This window comes from Tupaia chinensis, unplaced genomic scaffold, assembly GCF_000334495.1.
Source record: "Tupaia chinensis unplaced genomic scaffold, TupChi_1.0 Scaffold143616_1, whole genome shotgun sequence".
NCBI classification, from domain to species: Eukaryota; Metazoa; Chordata; class Mammalia; order Scandentia; family Tupaiidae; genus Tupaia; species Tupaia belangeri.
This window is the reverse complement of record NW_006203464.1, coordinates 168,970-185,016: the sequence shown is the minus strand read 5'-3', so window position 1 is coordinate 185,016 and position 16,047 is coordinate 168,970. Positions and strand designations below refer to the sequence as shown.

Genomic DNA, 16,047 nt, shown 5'->3' with positions numbered 1-16,047 from the left:
AAGGAAGGAAAAAAAAAAAAAGAAGGAAAAGGTGCTAACCAAGTCTACCAGCCCTAGGCAGAAAACTGAGGTGGCACACAAACACCTGTGATGCCAGTGAGAGTGCTGTGGGAGCGGAGAGAGCAAGGCGTGGCGTGTGGGGGCGCCTGGGTGCAACACTGGACCCTCGTGAAGAAGCACAACCCTCCCAGAGCAATGCCAGGGGCAGATGATTAGTAGCAGGAAGCAGAACTCGGCTACCCAGGATCCAGAGATGCCCAAGCCCTGTTAACAGGGCTGAAGACAGATGGGGCCATGCCATGGAGGAAGTTGGCACAGAACATGCAGGCTTTTGCTTCCAAACTGCCAGATGCCAGCTACAGCCCTCCATCTGCCTCTTCTCATCCTCCCCTTCAGAGCTTCGCAGTTTACATGGTGCACATCCAAATACATGAGCTGACCTCGCAGCCGGAGGCTGGCTTGGGGAAAAGGCCAGGGACCTTACCACCCAAACAGCTCAGAAATACAGCCTGCCTCCTCCCTGGCACTGACCCAGGAAGCCAGAATTCACGGGTCACTGAGTCTAGAGAGATCTCAGAAAAATCTGGGATGTTAGAGCAAGAGAATGCCACCGCCTTGGCTGCCACCGACCCAGCTTGGAGCATTTCTTCCTGTTCCGTTCTCCCTTCTTCCCATCATCCTTTATTTAGTGCAACCATGTGATGCAGGGTTAGCACTAGGAAGAAGGAGCCAAAAGGTGGGCATGTAGGGTGTGGCAATCCTAGAGAGGGGCACAGAGGTAGCAGTGGGCGCTCCGTCCAGCCAGCAAGGCACATACAGGATCCCAGAGATCCAGATGCTATAGAGGGAGAGAATTAAGACAACAGATGTGGAGGCAGGATGGCAGCTTTGCTTTCTCCAATCAGAGAAAGCACAACCAGAGGACCCCCTACATTCGGATAGCCAGAAAGCACCCCCGAACCTTCTTTCCCCACGGTTCTCTCCTCCTACTGTCCTAGTCCCCATCACCGATCTTCACTCCCCTAAACCTCTGTGTGTGATCAGCAGAATCCCCCTATCCCGCACCACTCTCCTGGCCCAGTAAACACAAGCCCAGCTACTTGTTCTCACAATGTGCATTTGAGGTTTGCAGGGCTGCCTGAGAGCAAGGGCCCAAGCCAGGCCATGGCCTAAGGTCTCTTGTCTTGAACTGGAAATCAATGAATCGGGCTTTTAGCAACCTGGGGCCTAAGGACCACACTGAACCAACACTCGAGAAGGGAAGCCATAACTAACAAGCCCAGGAGAAAGCAAAGGAAGACAAGATAAAAAGGAGAAAGAAAAGAAAGACCCTGAACTCTCCAGCAGAAAGAGAAAGACTACTAGGGAATAAATGACAGGTAGAGAAAGAGACATCAGCTGGGCCTGCATGATTTTGGCTCTTGCAGCGGTAATAATCTGATTAGGGTTCAATCCTACCGCGTTCTTCACTGAGTCTCAACTGCCTCCGGAAAATGGATGGCAGTCATGCAGAGGGCGGCTCCGATTAAGTTCCAGGCACAAGGAGCTGAGGACTGCACACGTGCAGAGGGCGGCTCCGATTAAGTTCCAGGCATAATGAGCTGGGGTCTGCACACACCTCCCTGCCCCTGAGGTCTGAGGCCACCCCAGAACCTCGCAATAAGGGCGGGCAGTGGGTGCTGCTTTTCTCGTGACAGCCTGCCTGGGAGGCCCTATCTCCTAACCGAGTACACAATCCAGGTGGACTCAAGGAAGCCATAATGTCCACATTTTAGCAGGCCAGCAGGTAGTGTAGTGGCTAAGGTGCTGGACTCCCACATGGCCAACTGCATGCAGTTCAATTCCTGAACTTGGCTTGAAACTCACGCCTGGCACATGTGAGTGCATGCAAAATCCCACGAGGAGAATGGAGAAGGGATTGTGGTGTGGCTGTCCCTGCTGTGGGGCGATTTCTCAACTTCTCTCTCTCCATTTCTCTCTGTCTCTCCAGTGAATGCACACCCCCTATAGCAAAAAATCTCTCCCAAAAAGATTCCAGCCTTTGCCTTCTGCTCGGTTCTCCTTCACGGTATCTGTTCAGGCTAAGGCCAGAAGGTCAGAGAGACTCGAGCCAGCCATTGCAGTCAAGAGCACCCCTTTACCTCTGAACGTCATGATGTGCGTTTCCGACACAGCCGAGAGAAGGGAAAAGGCCCAGAGGCTGTCACGCACCTACTGCTGTCAGGCGCCATGCTGTCTGACTTTATGAAAGCACTCTGAGTCTCCTGGGTAACCCTGCAAGCTAAGATGCCATTATTCCCATTTTACAGCCGGAAAACTGATGCTGAGAGCGACTTCATAACAAGCACGTTAAGCCAGAGCAGGAAAGCGCTGATGCTCTGATGGAAGAACATTGGAGGAAATGGATCAACTGCTAAAACACCAAGGCTGTGCTATAAAACGCAATTAACAGGCACAGGATTCTTGCTTCATTATCTGCAGTTCTACAAGGCCCTGTAGTCACAGCCACTGCCCAGCTTTCAAGTCCTTCTGTATCTCATTTCTTTTTTTGTGAGATTTTCGCTATAGGGCATGTGCGCTCACCCAAGAGACAGATAGACAGAAATCGCCCCCGGGGGGCGGGGGGGAATGGCCACATCACAATTCCTTCTCCTCTATTCTCCTCTATTCTCCTCTTGGGATTTTGGGCGCACACGTGTCAGGCATGAGTTTCAAGCCACCAGGTCTGGGGGGATCATTTTGGAGTCCAGGGCCTTAACCCCTAAGCCCCCTGCTGGTCCCAGTCTCATCTCTCTCTCTTTTTTTTTTTTCCCCAGAGTTTTTTGCTATAGCCTGTGTGTGCTCACCAGACAGACAGAGACATAGAGACATAGAAAGTGAGAAATCACCCCCCAGGGAGAATGGTCACACCACAATCCCTTCCCTCCATTCTCTGCTCAGGATCTTAGGCACGCACGCACACGCGCCCAGCATGAGACTTAAGTCATGGGGTCCAGGACTCGAACCACGGTCAACTACATGGGAGTCCAGCGACATAGCCATTATGCTAACTGCTGGTTCCCCCCAGTCTCATCTCTTGATAGCTCTTGCCCCGGCAGAGCAGCTCAGTCCATGAAGAATCCTGGACCGGGAATTGTCCTCAGAGACCCCAGGGAAAATCAACTGTCCTTCTCACGCTCCCTCACGGGCACCAGAAGTCCCAGAGCCACCCAGGCCAGCTCTGCTCAAGGCTGGTTTGAGTTTGATTTTCTCTGGATCAATTACAGTGGAGGACACGGAAAAGTAGGTAATAAGCACTGGGGCATTCGGGAGTCCAAGTTCCCAAGTCTTGCATCAAGATGAAGTTGTCTTTTACTTTCTATGGTGGGTTTTCATTTTGTCTTATTTTTTCACCCTTATTTTAACTGTTTTTAGTTACATTTAGGCAAGGCAGCCAATGCTCCAGGTCATTTAGAAATAAACACAGTTGTATTCTTAATCGTAACACAGTTAACGCACAATCTGATGAGACACATGATTTGTTTAGGAAATTTGGGAAGTGGCAGCAAGAGGGTGGAGGCGCCGTGGGTGCTTGAAAACAGCAATTTGCCGGCCTTGCTGAGGGGTGAGAGGACCGTGAGGACTGCCAGGCTGGGGAGGATGAAGAACAGAGGGTGGGTGGTGCTGGTACAGGGGAGCAGGCAATCACAGAGGAATAAATTCAGAGCAGCGCATGCTCTGTTTCCTGTAGCCTCTTTGCCACCCAGTCGGGACAGCTCATGGTTAGAGAAAAGAAAAGAAAAAAAAAAAAATCAAGCATTTATTAAGCACCTAGTATTTGTAGATTTACCGAGGCTTGGGGAGTGACAGGTCACAGAGTGCTAAGATTGGCTTCATCTCCTGACTGACATCTCAGAGCTAAGACTGATACCAATGAGGATGACGCAAGTTCTTTGATGGGCGGTTCTCAGACCAGCAACATCAGCCTCACCTAGAAACTCAGCAAAATGCAGATTATTAGGACCCATCCTCCTGCGCGCACTGGGCCAAAAACTTTGGGGATGGGACCAGGTAACTGGGTTTTCACCCACCCTCCATGTAATGGGGATATGGACAGTTCTTCCGTGACATTCAGTGGACAGACGAGCCTGGCCTAATGCCACGGTTCCCAAAGCCTGCGTCCAGACCAGTAGCATCTGCTAGCGTTCACCTGGCAACCTACAGGAAATGCAAGTTTTGGGGCCTCACTCTGACCTTCTGACTCCAGAAATCAGGGACTGGTGACCAAGCCTTCCAGGTGATTCTGTACAGGCTCAAGCTGAACAGAGCACTCACTGGTTAGCATCTTCTGTCAACGAAAGAAGGGCAACACCAGCAATAAAACACCCAGGCTTCCCAGTGCTTCCCAGTGGGACATTAACAAACCCCCTTGGGCTGTCAAACACAAATGAGGGGGGCTCTGCCACTAATGAACGAGCTCTAGGAATTTATATATTTCACTTTGTTATTGATGCATGAAGGACAAGTAAAGAAGGTGGCAGGATTGCAAACCAGAAGAGGCAAGACCCAGGACAACAGCCCCTCCCCGTCCTCACACAAGGGGGAACAGCAAGGCTTTACAGGAGGGAGATAGGCATTTACATGAGAAGATTAAAAAAAAAATTAGGGGTGTCCTATGATTTGGGTTTTTAATTTTTCTTTTTCACTTTTCTTTCTGGGGTTATATATTCCAAATGCCATATATATGGATTAACTAGCAGAAAGACAAATGACCTCTGGTAAAGTCACCAAATGGAAATCAATCAGAAGAATCATAACTAGATCAGGACCAGCATAGAACATAATGGCTATGTCACTGGACTCCCACGTAGTCAACTGCGGTTCAAGTCCTGGACCTGGAGGCTTGAAACTCAAATAGGGCACGTGTGCGTGTGTGCCCAATATCCCGAGAGGAGAATGGAGGAGAAGGGATTGTGGTGTGGCCATCCCCTCTGAGGGATGATTTCTCACTTTCTGTCTGTCTCTGTCTCTGTGACAAGCATATGCACCCTATAGCAAAAAATTTCTCAAAAAACAATTAAGTCAAGACATATTTTTCTAAGCTTTTCTATGAAAAAATGCATCATGACTTTTCTGACAACCCAATAATATCCTTAGGTTATTATTGAAATTATTTTATTTATTATTTATTTTTTAGAGAGATTTTTGCTATAGAGCATGTGTGCTCACTAGAGAAACAGAGAGACAGAAAGCGAGAAATCACCCCTCCAGAGGGATGGCCATGCTGCAACCCCTTCTCCTCCATTCTCCTCTCAGGACTTTGGGCGTGCATGCACACGCACTCAGCATGAGTTTCAAGCTGCCGGGTCTGGGACTTGAACCATGGTAGGAGTTCAGCAACACAACCATTACCCCATCTGCTGGTCTCTATTACTGAAATTCAATGAGCTGATGTATCATGTAAGGCACCTTCTGCATCTCCCGACGCCTCTTCCCCTCACTCCATATTCCACTACACAATTCCTCTCTGACCAGAAGTTTCCTACCTTTCTGGGGGCTATTCTAACTACTCATGGATTATAAGGCACCTCACATTTCTGTCACAAACAGTATCTCCCCAGAGTCCCTCTAGAGTGAGTTCTTGGTGTAGTCACCTGCAGCCAAATATGGCAGGTGGGTACCACACTGGACGGTACCAATTAGCTTCTCAAGAGCACCAGCCATGTGTCCACGGCTCCATAACCACATGTGGCAAGTGGCTACCATACTGGGCCACGCACAGCATGTATCCCTAACTACCTAGACCAGCTCAGCATGCCATGATCGGCTTGGCCACACTGTCTCCTTCAAGCCTGGCTGGAACCGAGGCCTCCTGGGAGTGCTTGGTACCATCCACAGGATCAAAAAGCTCTCTTCATAGGATGCTGGCCCCTGTCCAGCCGAGTCCACAGCTTGATATCTGAAATCAAATTAATTTTGCCTTCACCAGTATGATTGTCAATAAAAAGTTATTATTCAGTCAGTGGATGTTTTAATTACCCAAATGTCAAGCACTGTCACCTTCCATTAGTGGTTTAATGGTCCAATACAAAGTGCCCTGGAAGGAACCCCAGGGGAATGCTGAGTCCCACTCTGACCCCACCACAGCCTTCTTATAAACCATTCCATATTCCTTTCTGAGACTCCCTCTACCCTAAACAGAATCCTAAGTACACCAGCATTCTCTCTATCCAGCTGGAATCTCTATTGCATTAGTCCTGTGATTCTTCTAAGAACAACAGGTATCAATTTGCAGGCAATCAAGGTAAACACCATTTTGGGGATGTGGTCACATGAGAATCCCAATTCTGCTATTTTCAGACTATGTGCCTAAGGACAAAGTTCAGCTACCCTGAACCCTGCCTACAAAATATATGTACTTACTACTAGCTGATATATACGAGGCACTTAGCTCAACACGTGGCACATACTCTGCTTTCCCGTATGGCAGCTATTCTATTTGTTGAGAATGGTTCTCTTAGTACATTTAGTGCTGCTACAACAAAGTATTACCAACTGGGTAATTTATAAAGAAGATCATTTTTTTTCCTCACAGTTCTGGAGGCTGGAAAGCCCCCCATGTCAGAGTACCAACAAGTTCAGTATCTTGTAAGGGCTTGATCATTGCTCCCCAAGGCAGTGCTTTGTTGCTACCACCTCCACAGATGCCTTCAGAGGGGACAAATACTGTCTTCTCACATGATGGAAAGGAAAAAAGGGACACAGTGCCTTGTTGACCCTTTTATAAGAAGCATCTAAACCCATTCATGAGGAAGGGACCCCCATGGTCTAATTACCTCTTAAAGGTCCTACCTCTTAATACTCTTACATTGGCAAATCTTGGAAGGGACACACTCAAACCAGTGTACTGAAGCTATTGTTGTTATTCTTTCTTTTTTAAAGATTTATATATTTCATTTTTTGTTTTTGTTTTGTTTTGTTTTTTAATTTTTTGCTACAGGCATGTCACCAGAGATAGACTGAGAAAAAGAGGAAAAGGGAAAGCAAACCACTAGGTCTGGGACTCGAACATGGTTTGCCATGCAGGAGTCCACTGCCTTAACCACCACGTCACCTGCTGGCCCCTTGTTGTTTATCTTTAGGGAGCATTACTACACAGATCCAGTAGATTTCCTCCATTAAGGCCTCTTCTGACTTCCCACCATAGCCTCCTTTATTCCTCTTGTGCACCCTATAAGGCTTCCTTCACTTCATTCATTCACGGTTTCATTGATTCAGTTAACATCTATTTTATTTTTATTATTTAATTCCATTTGTTATCATTGTTAATATTACTTTTTAATTTGACCAAAGAGAGAAAGAGAGAGAAAGAGAAAAGGCACAAAAGCAAGCTGCCAGGTCCAGGACTTGAACTGTGGTCAGCCATGTGGGAGTCCAGTTCCTTAACCACCATGCCACCTGCCAGACCCTCAGTTAATATTTACTGAAGGCCTTCCACTGCCAAAAACTGCTCTCAGCCTGGAGATGCATGAAGACAATAGACAGGGTAATGATCCTCATGGGAGGAGGGGCTGAAGATTTATCAAACACGAACAAACCAAAGAAAAGCACTTAAAATTTTCATAAATGTGACTGCGCAAGAGGACAGATTTCTCTGAGAGGAGTTGCAGAGGGGACCTAACATAGTCTATTAAGTCAGGGAATCACAGGTTTTTAAATACTTCAAGGACAAATCACCCTTCTCCAAGTAGAGTTCAAGTGCCTGGAAGGCAAAGCTCCAGCTCCCAAGAGCCAGCAGAGTTCCCAGCTAAGACTGGATAGTTACTAAAGATGTGTTGAATTAATGAAGGAATGTTTAGTACCTTTGCTGACTGGACTTGTCCCTGGCTTCTGACCCGAGTCTCACACCTGCCTCCACTCCCTGGGTTCCTGCCTTCATTTTCTCTGCTTCTTAGCACCGTCTCAGCCCCACCCCAATGCCACATCCCGAATCACGAACTGCATGCCTCGGAAAGGCCTCCTGGAAAGTCACTGCTTTTCAAAAACCCTGACATAGCCAACATTTTCCACTCTGCTCTCCCAGCCCTGTCTCCACACTTCCCTCTCCCTCCCCGAGTCGTCTCTACTCCTGTCCAAGGGGAGTTTAAAAATGGAAAGCCTTGTGCGAATCAAAACCTTGAGAAACCTGACGCCTTGGAGAGGTAAGCACCTTCTCTGGGAAGGTGGTTTCTGCCTGAGTCATTTGTCTGGCTGCATTACGCTGCAAGGCCTCGGGCGGGAACAACTTTCCGTCTCCTAGTGCGCTGAACACAGTAGGGGCACTCAACAAATCGTAAATAACCAGGGGAATGAGGCAGCAACGGAGAAGACAGAAGATGGAGTGAAACACTCTGCAAAGCGCCCCCTGCACGCAGAGATGATGCTGAGCTGGAACGTGGCCCACTTCAGCCTGTGCCCCAGGTCACCTGGGAGCCACAGCTGTGCTGGACTGTCACACTGGGTCAAGGAACGTCATCCCATTTGCAAAAGGCAGAGGATTCTTCCTAGGCACACAGGGCTTAGGGGCACTGGCCCCGAAACGGCATGGCGTAGGCAGACCAGTGTGGCCGTACATACAGACAGAACCTCATGGGCAACCTCAGGACCTGGCCTAACCGAGCCCAACAGGCATCCTGGGTGACAAGGGCCCACCCAGCAGTTCCCACTGCTTTGGGAAAAGCAGCAGAAAGAGCAGTCCCCAGGCTCAGGGTCCACCTCTGAGAATAGACAGAAAACAGGCTGGAAAGCTGGACAGAAGCGTGGATCTGCAAGAGGTCATGACATGGACCAGTTGCGCGCATCACACCTCTGAGCCTCTGCTTCGTCCTCCTAGCACAGAGATCAGGAAATTGCCGCTCCATCGTGGCTTCTGGGGCCAGAGGCAGAGCAATACAGGCAAATCCCGGCTCCACTCGGGAAAGCAGAGACACATACCTTCCCTGGCAGGCCATCATAGGAGCCATGACAACAAGTAGGCGGGGTTAGGAAAGCAAGGTCAGAGAGGCCTCTTCAACCATCTGACCTCAGAACAGAGGCAATGTAAGGGCGGACCCTGAACAGGCCCGGGAGGCAACACTGTAGGTAAAGGGCCTAAGGGAAGACGGTCTCAGTCCCTACGAGGACACAGAGCAGAGGCCAGTATTGACCACAGTGGACGAGCAAGGGGGAGCTTGGCAGGGGGTGCAGCCAGAACGCGGAGGCCCCTGGCTTTCTGCTGCGGGAGATGGGACACCACAGGAGGTTGGGAGGACTTGGGAAAGGTCCACGATGTTTTCGCAAGACCCCTCTGGTTGTGGGGGCGGGAGCTCAGGACAACACAGGGAGCCCAGCCAGGTGGACCATTGCAACCACAGAGCACGAGGGGACGGAGGCGGGGAACTAGGCGGTACATGCGTAGGTGCTGAGAAGCGGCATGCTTCATCACATGGGCTGGAGGAGACACGGAGAGAATTGGGATTCGATGTGGAGTGAGAGTCATCAAAGATGCTCAACGTTTTGATCTCAGCCAAACCAGCAACTGGCACCGAGCAGGCCCTCCTATGCCTTCAAGCCTTTCTCTTCATCGGCAGCCACAGGTGAAGATGGAGAGGGATGCCAGGAAGAAGCCACTTTGGAGACAACCAGGTACAGAGGGACCTCACGGAAAATGGCGGCAGAGCCCATGTCACCAAAATACCTTGTCTCCAAGACAGTGGTAGGCAGATTTTCTTAGCTCATAGCTTAAAAGGAGAGGGGTGGATGGTGGCACAGCAGTAAAACTCAAGGCTCTGTGAGGTTAACCTCCATGGAAGGGTTCTAGGCTCACATCTGGAGACCTCCCTGAGTGTGCCAGACACACAGGTGTCCGTGACCTGGGTGGACTGAAGGTGGGGTTGAATTGTGGCATCAAGATTCATTGGGGTGATTTCTCTTGCATGCTCTCGCTCTCTCCCTCTCTCCCTCTCTCCCTCTCTCTCTCTGTTTCTCTAGCTCATGGAAGAAATAAATAAACTTAAAAACAAAAGGGGGATGGGGACGGAGCAGACCTGAGTGTACATATGGCCAGGTAATAGGGGTTTATTAAGGGAAAGACAATTCTAGAACAAAAACCCTCAGAGGACTTAATTTTGCTTTAATTATAGAAGCAACACTCAGTTAGTAGACATGCCACCTGACCCCCAAATTCCACTTATATGAACTGGCAAAAAGCCTATGCAACAATTTAAGCAAAGGACATTGATCAACGCATTACCAATAACGAAAAATTGAAAACGACCTAAACTTTAAACAGTTATGTTTGTGTTAAATGCTTCATTTGGAAATGGCAAAAGAAAAACACCAAGGAGAAAATAAAAACCATCCATAACGTCAGACCTAGAAATAACCACAATTAAATGGCTTGTGTATATCTTTCCAATTTTTTTCCACTCATCCATATGAATTTGTTGTTGTCGGTATAAAATTGGAATCATATTGAACGCGCTGACTTATAGTCTGACTTTTTCTACATAGGAAATATTGTAAATATTTTTCATGCCATTAAATATTGTCCTACGACATATTTTAATGATTTCATGGTGTTTCATTATTTCAATGAGCCATGATTTATATAACAGAGTCTGTATTGTTGGGCATTTCAGTCATTTCCAATTTTCCATCTTTACAAATAGCGCTTCGATACACAACTTTGTACATGAACTTTTGTGAACATCTCTGATTATTTCCTTAAGGTAAGAGAAATGCCAAGCAGTGGAGTTGCTGAGTCAAAGAGAATAATCGTTTTTAAGGTTTTTACAAAATACTGTCAAAGAGCCCTCCAGAAAAGTTGTACCAATTTAGTCCCTTATAGCGAGGAAATAAAAGCCCATTTCTCCACATCAAAATCATCCTGTGTTATCATTGTTGCCAACTTAATAGGGGGAAACAGATTCTTGTAACTGATTTAATTAGTATTTCTTTGATCCCTACTTAAGCTGAACAAATTTCCGTATGTTTATTAGTCATTTTACTTTTTTTTTTTTTTTAATTCTGGGAATTGCTGGTTCCTGCCTTTTGTTTATCTTCTTCATGCTGATTTTCAAGAGCTTGTTAGTACCTAAAGGCAATTAACGAGGAAAAGTGGCATACCAACAAAGGCGCTAGACTCCCACATGGCAGACTGCAGTTCAAGTCCTGGACCCTGCAGCTTGAAACTGACATCAGGTGTATGTGAGTGCACACCAAAAATCCCAAGAGGGGAATGGAGGAGAAGGGACTGCAGTGTGGCCATCCCTCTTGGGGATGGAGGGGTGATTTCTCACTTTCTGTCTTTCTCTGTGTCTCTGGCAAGCATGCACCCAAGAGTAAACATCTCGCTAAATGAAAAGAAAAAGTTAAAAAAGCAAACAGAAAAGTTATTCTGAAAGCCAGCATGGGCCTGAGGACCAAACATCACTTAAGCGAAATCCCAGTTGGTTTGACTAAACCTCATAATAACTTGGTTCTTCCAACCTTGGGGCGAAAGGACCCCAGATGGGTGAGGAGAGAAGCTGAGACCTAGAGCCAAATGCCCGAGGCCAGTTCCTGGCCTGGTTTTCATCAGGACAGAAGGCTGGGGGTGCGGGCACGGTGCCAGTGACCGACCCGGCAGAAATGTGGCCTCTCTGTTGGAAAAGGAAGGGAAGTTAGCATACACAGGTGCCGCTGGTGGTGTTGGTCTAGACAGTCAAGTCCAGGAAAAGCGGCACATCTCTCCATAACAGAAAGGTCAGGATGTGGCAGCTAATGCCTGCGAGAGTCACCATTCTGCTTCCCCCTGTCCTCGCACTAAACCGAGAGAAGCTGGGATGAATTAGCCAGGAGGGGAATGTTACAGAGAGCTGCGCGTAGTTCACTTCTAGCACTGATTGGCAAAGGGCAGCTGCTGGCGTTGGAAAGAAAACTGTTTTGCAAAAGCTGGCTGAAATCTCCCTCCTGCATGAATGTGCCTGGCCTGGCTAACACCCAGGTGTCCACACATGGACTCTAGAAAAAGACAGAAACCCTTGGGCCAGGACACTGTGACTGGTACCCAGGCTCGGGAGGAGGAAGACGACTGGGATGGGGAGCGGGGGGAGGGATGGTGTGCCACACCTGCTGGGCAGCCAGAGAGTGGCCCGCAAGCCTCCCTGCCCCTGTAGGGGCCTTGGAACTCTGCAAAACACTGCCATGCTTTGTCCAGGCCACATTCCTCAACCCCACCAGCCAACTGTGTTTTCCAAGCAGAGCTCAGACAGGCTAGCCTGACGAAGCTAATTCCATCCCTTCGAGCAAACGTCCAACTGCCTGTGACATGCCTGGCTCCTTTCTGGAAGCCTGGCTGGCTGGTCATGGACACTCTGTCCTTTTGCATGCATCCAGCATGCCCAGTCCCTGTGAACAGGGAAGGGTGGGTAGGTGGGGGCTTGTGGAAGCAGTTTCCCCCTTTTCTCAGAGCCCCCAGATTCCTCTTCATATCAAGATGGTTGAGAAAGGGGTTTACGATGGTAGGAAGCATCGTAAGTACCTTAGAAAGGGCCTGGTTGCATACTGTGATCCTGAGGGGCCCCTCGAATCCCAAACACCACCTTAACGCTGTGTTATGCCTTTCCACCACAGCGTAGGCTTTTGGTCAGGACTCACTGAGGAGTCCTCAGCCTGGCTGTGGCTCTCCATGTTACCAAGGCCGTGTACGGGGATGAGACACTGATTTTTCTTCCCAAGGCTGACCTTTCCTATAGCCTGTTCCCTGCTTTCTGCCTCACCTCTGCAGCGACAATGTCAAAGCCCAGATTCTCAACCTTTGTGCTAAAAGGTCTGCCTGACAATGGGGAACACCCAGACTTTGGGGAGATGATGATGATTTGAAAGAAAAAAAACAAATTGGGTTGGGGGGAGGACCAGCACTTGGCGTAGCAGCTACATCATTGGACTCTCACATGGCCAACCACAGTTTGAGTCCCAGACCCAGTGGCTTGAAATTCATACTGGGCATGTGAGAATGTGTGCCCAAGATCCTGGGAGGAGAATGGAGGAGAAGGGATTATGGTGTACCCATCTGCCTCAGGGCATGATTTCTCACTTTCCCTCTCACTGTGGCTGTCTCCCCGACCCCCCGCAAATGCATGCACCCTAAGACAAAAACCTTCAGCATGTGTACTCGCCAGAGAAACAGAAAGACAGAGAGCAAGAAATCACCGCCCAAGGGGGATGGCCATGCGCAATCCCTTCTTCTCCAGTCTCCTCTTGGGATTTTGGGCACGCACGCACACTCATACACCTGGCATGCATTTCAAGCTGCGGATCCAGCACTCGAACCGCGGTCAGCCATATAGGAGTCCAGTGTCTGAACCACTACGCCACCTGCTGGCCCCAGTTTTTAAAATATTCATGAACAGATCACAAGTATACAATTAAGAGCACCAGGGGCACTGACTGACGTGTACAGCTCACGAAATCTCTGCGTACATCTCTACATGAAAAGACAGAACCCTTTAGGCACCCCAAGGAAGTTCTCTTCATGCCCCTCTCAATCAATACCAGAAGGAACTACTATTTGACTTCACCAACAGCGATCAGTTTTGCTTATTTCTCGACATCATATAAATGGAATCACATCACATGTGCTCTTTTGCGTCTGGTTTCTTTCACTCAACACAACATCGTGAGGCCCTAAGTTTCCTGCTGGCACTAAGGGCCAATGAATGCCGTGATTCCTAGTCTAGATTACTGCTGTGCTTTCAAACTGTGTTCCAAAGAGACCTGGGGAGAGGAGTCCCACTAACCGGGGCTGAGGGGGCACTAAGAGGGTCTCATTAAGGATTCATCTGATGAAGTTCCTTATCTGCTTTACACTGGGGGCTTCCATTAAGATTTCTCTTGCTCAAGTGGTTCTAAAGTATTGGGTTGTTGGAAAGTCATGATGCATTTTTTGAATTAAAAAAAAAAAACATGCCATGGGGGCTGCCAGGTGGTGTGGTCGTTGGGGCGCTGGACTCCCACATGGCCGACTATGATTCGAGTCCTGGACCTGGTGGCTTGCTTTCTCACTATCCTTCTCTCTCTCTCTCTGGTCAAATTAAAAACACTACTACTACTACTACTGCTAAATAAAGTTAGATAAAATAATTCTTTAAAAAAATACTTAAAAAAGAAAAGAAAGGACAAATACATCATGAGTTGGTTCCAACTACCCAATAAAAGGGTTCTAAAGCAAGACAGCAGCAGCACAGTTTGAGGTGTTCGGGGTCTCTCGAAATATGCTTGGCCCGCCATATTTATGAGCACACATACATTCAACCAACTGCAGACGGAAAGTGTTCAACTGTGGCTGACGGGATTAAGCACACAGTTAGATTCCCATGACTGCAGCTGTACTGAACATATATAGACTTTTCTTACCATGTTCCCTAAACAGTACATGTACAGCAACTACTTACATAACATGTCCAGTGGATTAGGTGCTATACATAGCTTAGAGATGACTTCAAGTACATGAAAAGATGTACGCAGGTTATATGCAAATACTATGCCTTTTTGTATTAGGGACCTGAGCATCCACAGATTTTGTTATGGGGGAAAGAAGAGGATTCTGGAACCAATTCTCTGTGGGTACCAAAGGGATGACTGTATACTTTGTTTTTCTGTTCCTTGGTCAAAAAATGAGAAGGAAGAATAAAAACTCCTAGGCCAACACTCTTCAGGATTTCTAGATGATGTCTAAGTGGAAAAAGCTCCTCTTCTACCCAGGGTCTTTATTCTTATCATGAGATCAGAATCCCTCCAGCTTCCACCTCCTGACAGCAAGAATGGGATCTAGAAGCAAAACAGAAGTTACCAATCCTTTGCCTCACCTGTACCTTGGTCCTCTCCCTCCTGGTCGCCATGAGTGGTATTTCTTTTTTCTTTTCTTTTTTTTTTTTTAAAGGGATTTTTGCTATAGGGCACATGCCCTCACCAGAGACACAGAAAGCGAAAAATTACTCGCCAGAGGGGATGACCACGCCATAATCCCTTCTCCTCCATTCTCCTGTCAGGATTTTGGGCACACACACACACATGTATTTTAAGCCACCACATCTGGGGCTTGAACCATGGTTGACAATGTGGCAGTCTAGTGATGTAATCATTAAGTCATCTGCTGGCCCCTGGGTGGTATTTCTAATATCCATGTCTGAACAACAATAGATATCTGTGTTGCCAGGAAGGATTAAGACAGGACAGGCTGGGACAGCCAGCCAGGTAATGTGGTGGTAAAGGTGGCTGGATCCCACATGGTCAAGTGTGCAGTTCAAGTCCCAGACACGGAGGCTTGGAAAATATATCAGGCACCTGTGTGTGCGTGTGCCCAAAATCCCAAGAGGAGAAGGGAGGAGAAGGGATTGAGACATGGCCACCCTAGGGAGGAGGGTGATTTCTCTCTTTCTGTTTCTCTCTAATGAGCACCCACACCCTCTGGCAAGTTTTTTTAACAAGAGGAAGACAGGAAGGGCCAAAATAAGCTGGTTCACAGTCAGGAAGGCATGGACAGAGCTCCCATGCGTGAGCCTGGCTTCTGTCCATCTCTCTTTCTCCTTCACGTTAAAGGTCTTTACGAGAGTGAGACATTGGCCTACTCCCTCATTGGAAGACACAGGAGAGAGATGTGGGGAACGATTCAATTAAGAGCAAAAGGACTGCAGGACTGAGGAGCAGAAAAACACAACTGAGACCTAGAGTCACTTCCTTGGCTCTCAGCCCTGCCATTGGGGGAAGAGAGACGTGGGGGAGGACTGGGCAAGGCTTCCCCAGCAAAGGCACAACCTCCGATTCTGTCCCAGACCCTGGCGGAGACAGACACACATTGAGACCAACACTCTTCCCCTAATTTTGAAGCCCCTGTGGATTGCAAGGGAAATTTAATCCATATGTCTCTGATTCATTTATACTTAACTCATCAACATGTTGTTTTGTAAGAGCTGTTTCGTGTCCAAGTGCCTTTTTTTAAGCTCTTTAAAACCCTGGTTTTTTTTTTTTTTTTTTCGAAAAAAGGAAACAAAACTGGCCCAAAAGAAA

At 48.0% G+C, this 16,047-nt stretch overlaps 1 protein-coding gene and 1 long non-coding RNA gene across 7 annotated transcripts in view; one reads left to right on the top strand and one right to left on the bottom strand.

The window, feature by feature from the left end:
- Window positions 1-16,047, bottom strand: part of NTRK3 (neurotrophic receptor tyrosine kinase 3) — a 359,566-nt gene that overhangs the window by 218,110 nt on the left and 125,409 nt on the right. The gene's annotated exons all lie outside the window — the stretch shown is intronic.
- Window positions 9,026-16,047, top strand: part of LOC106733367 (uncharacterized) — an 8,138-nt gene continuing 1,116 nt past the window's right edge. Inside the window, exons 1-3 of one of the 3 annotated variants that reach the window (XR_001369483.1) lie at window positions 9,026-9,095; window positions 9,524-9,642; window positions 11,080-11,205. This is a non-coding gene — a long non-coding RNA (uncharacterized LOC106733367). Of the gene's footprint in view, window positions 9,100-9,523; window positions 9,643-11,079; window positions 11,206-16,047 lie in introns of all 3 variants that reach the window. The other 2 variants (XR_003547167.1, XR_001369484.1) reach the window with 2 other exon arrangements.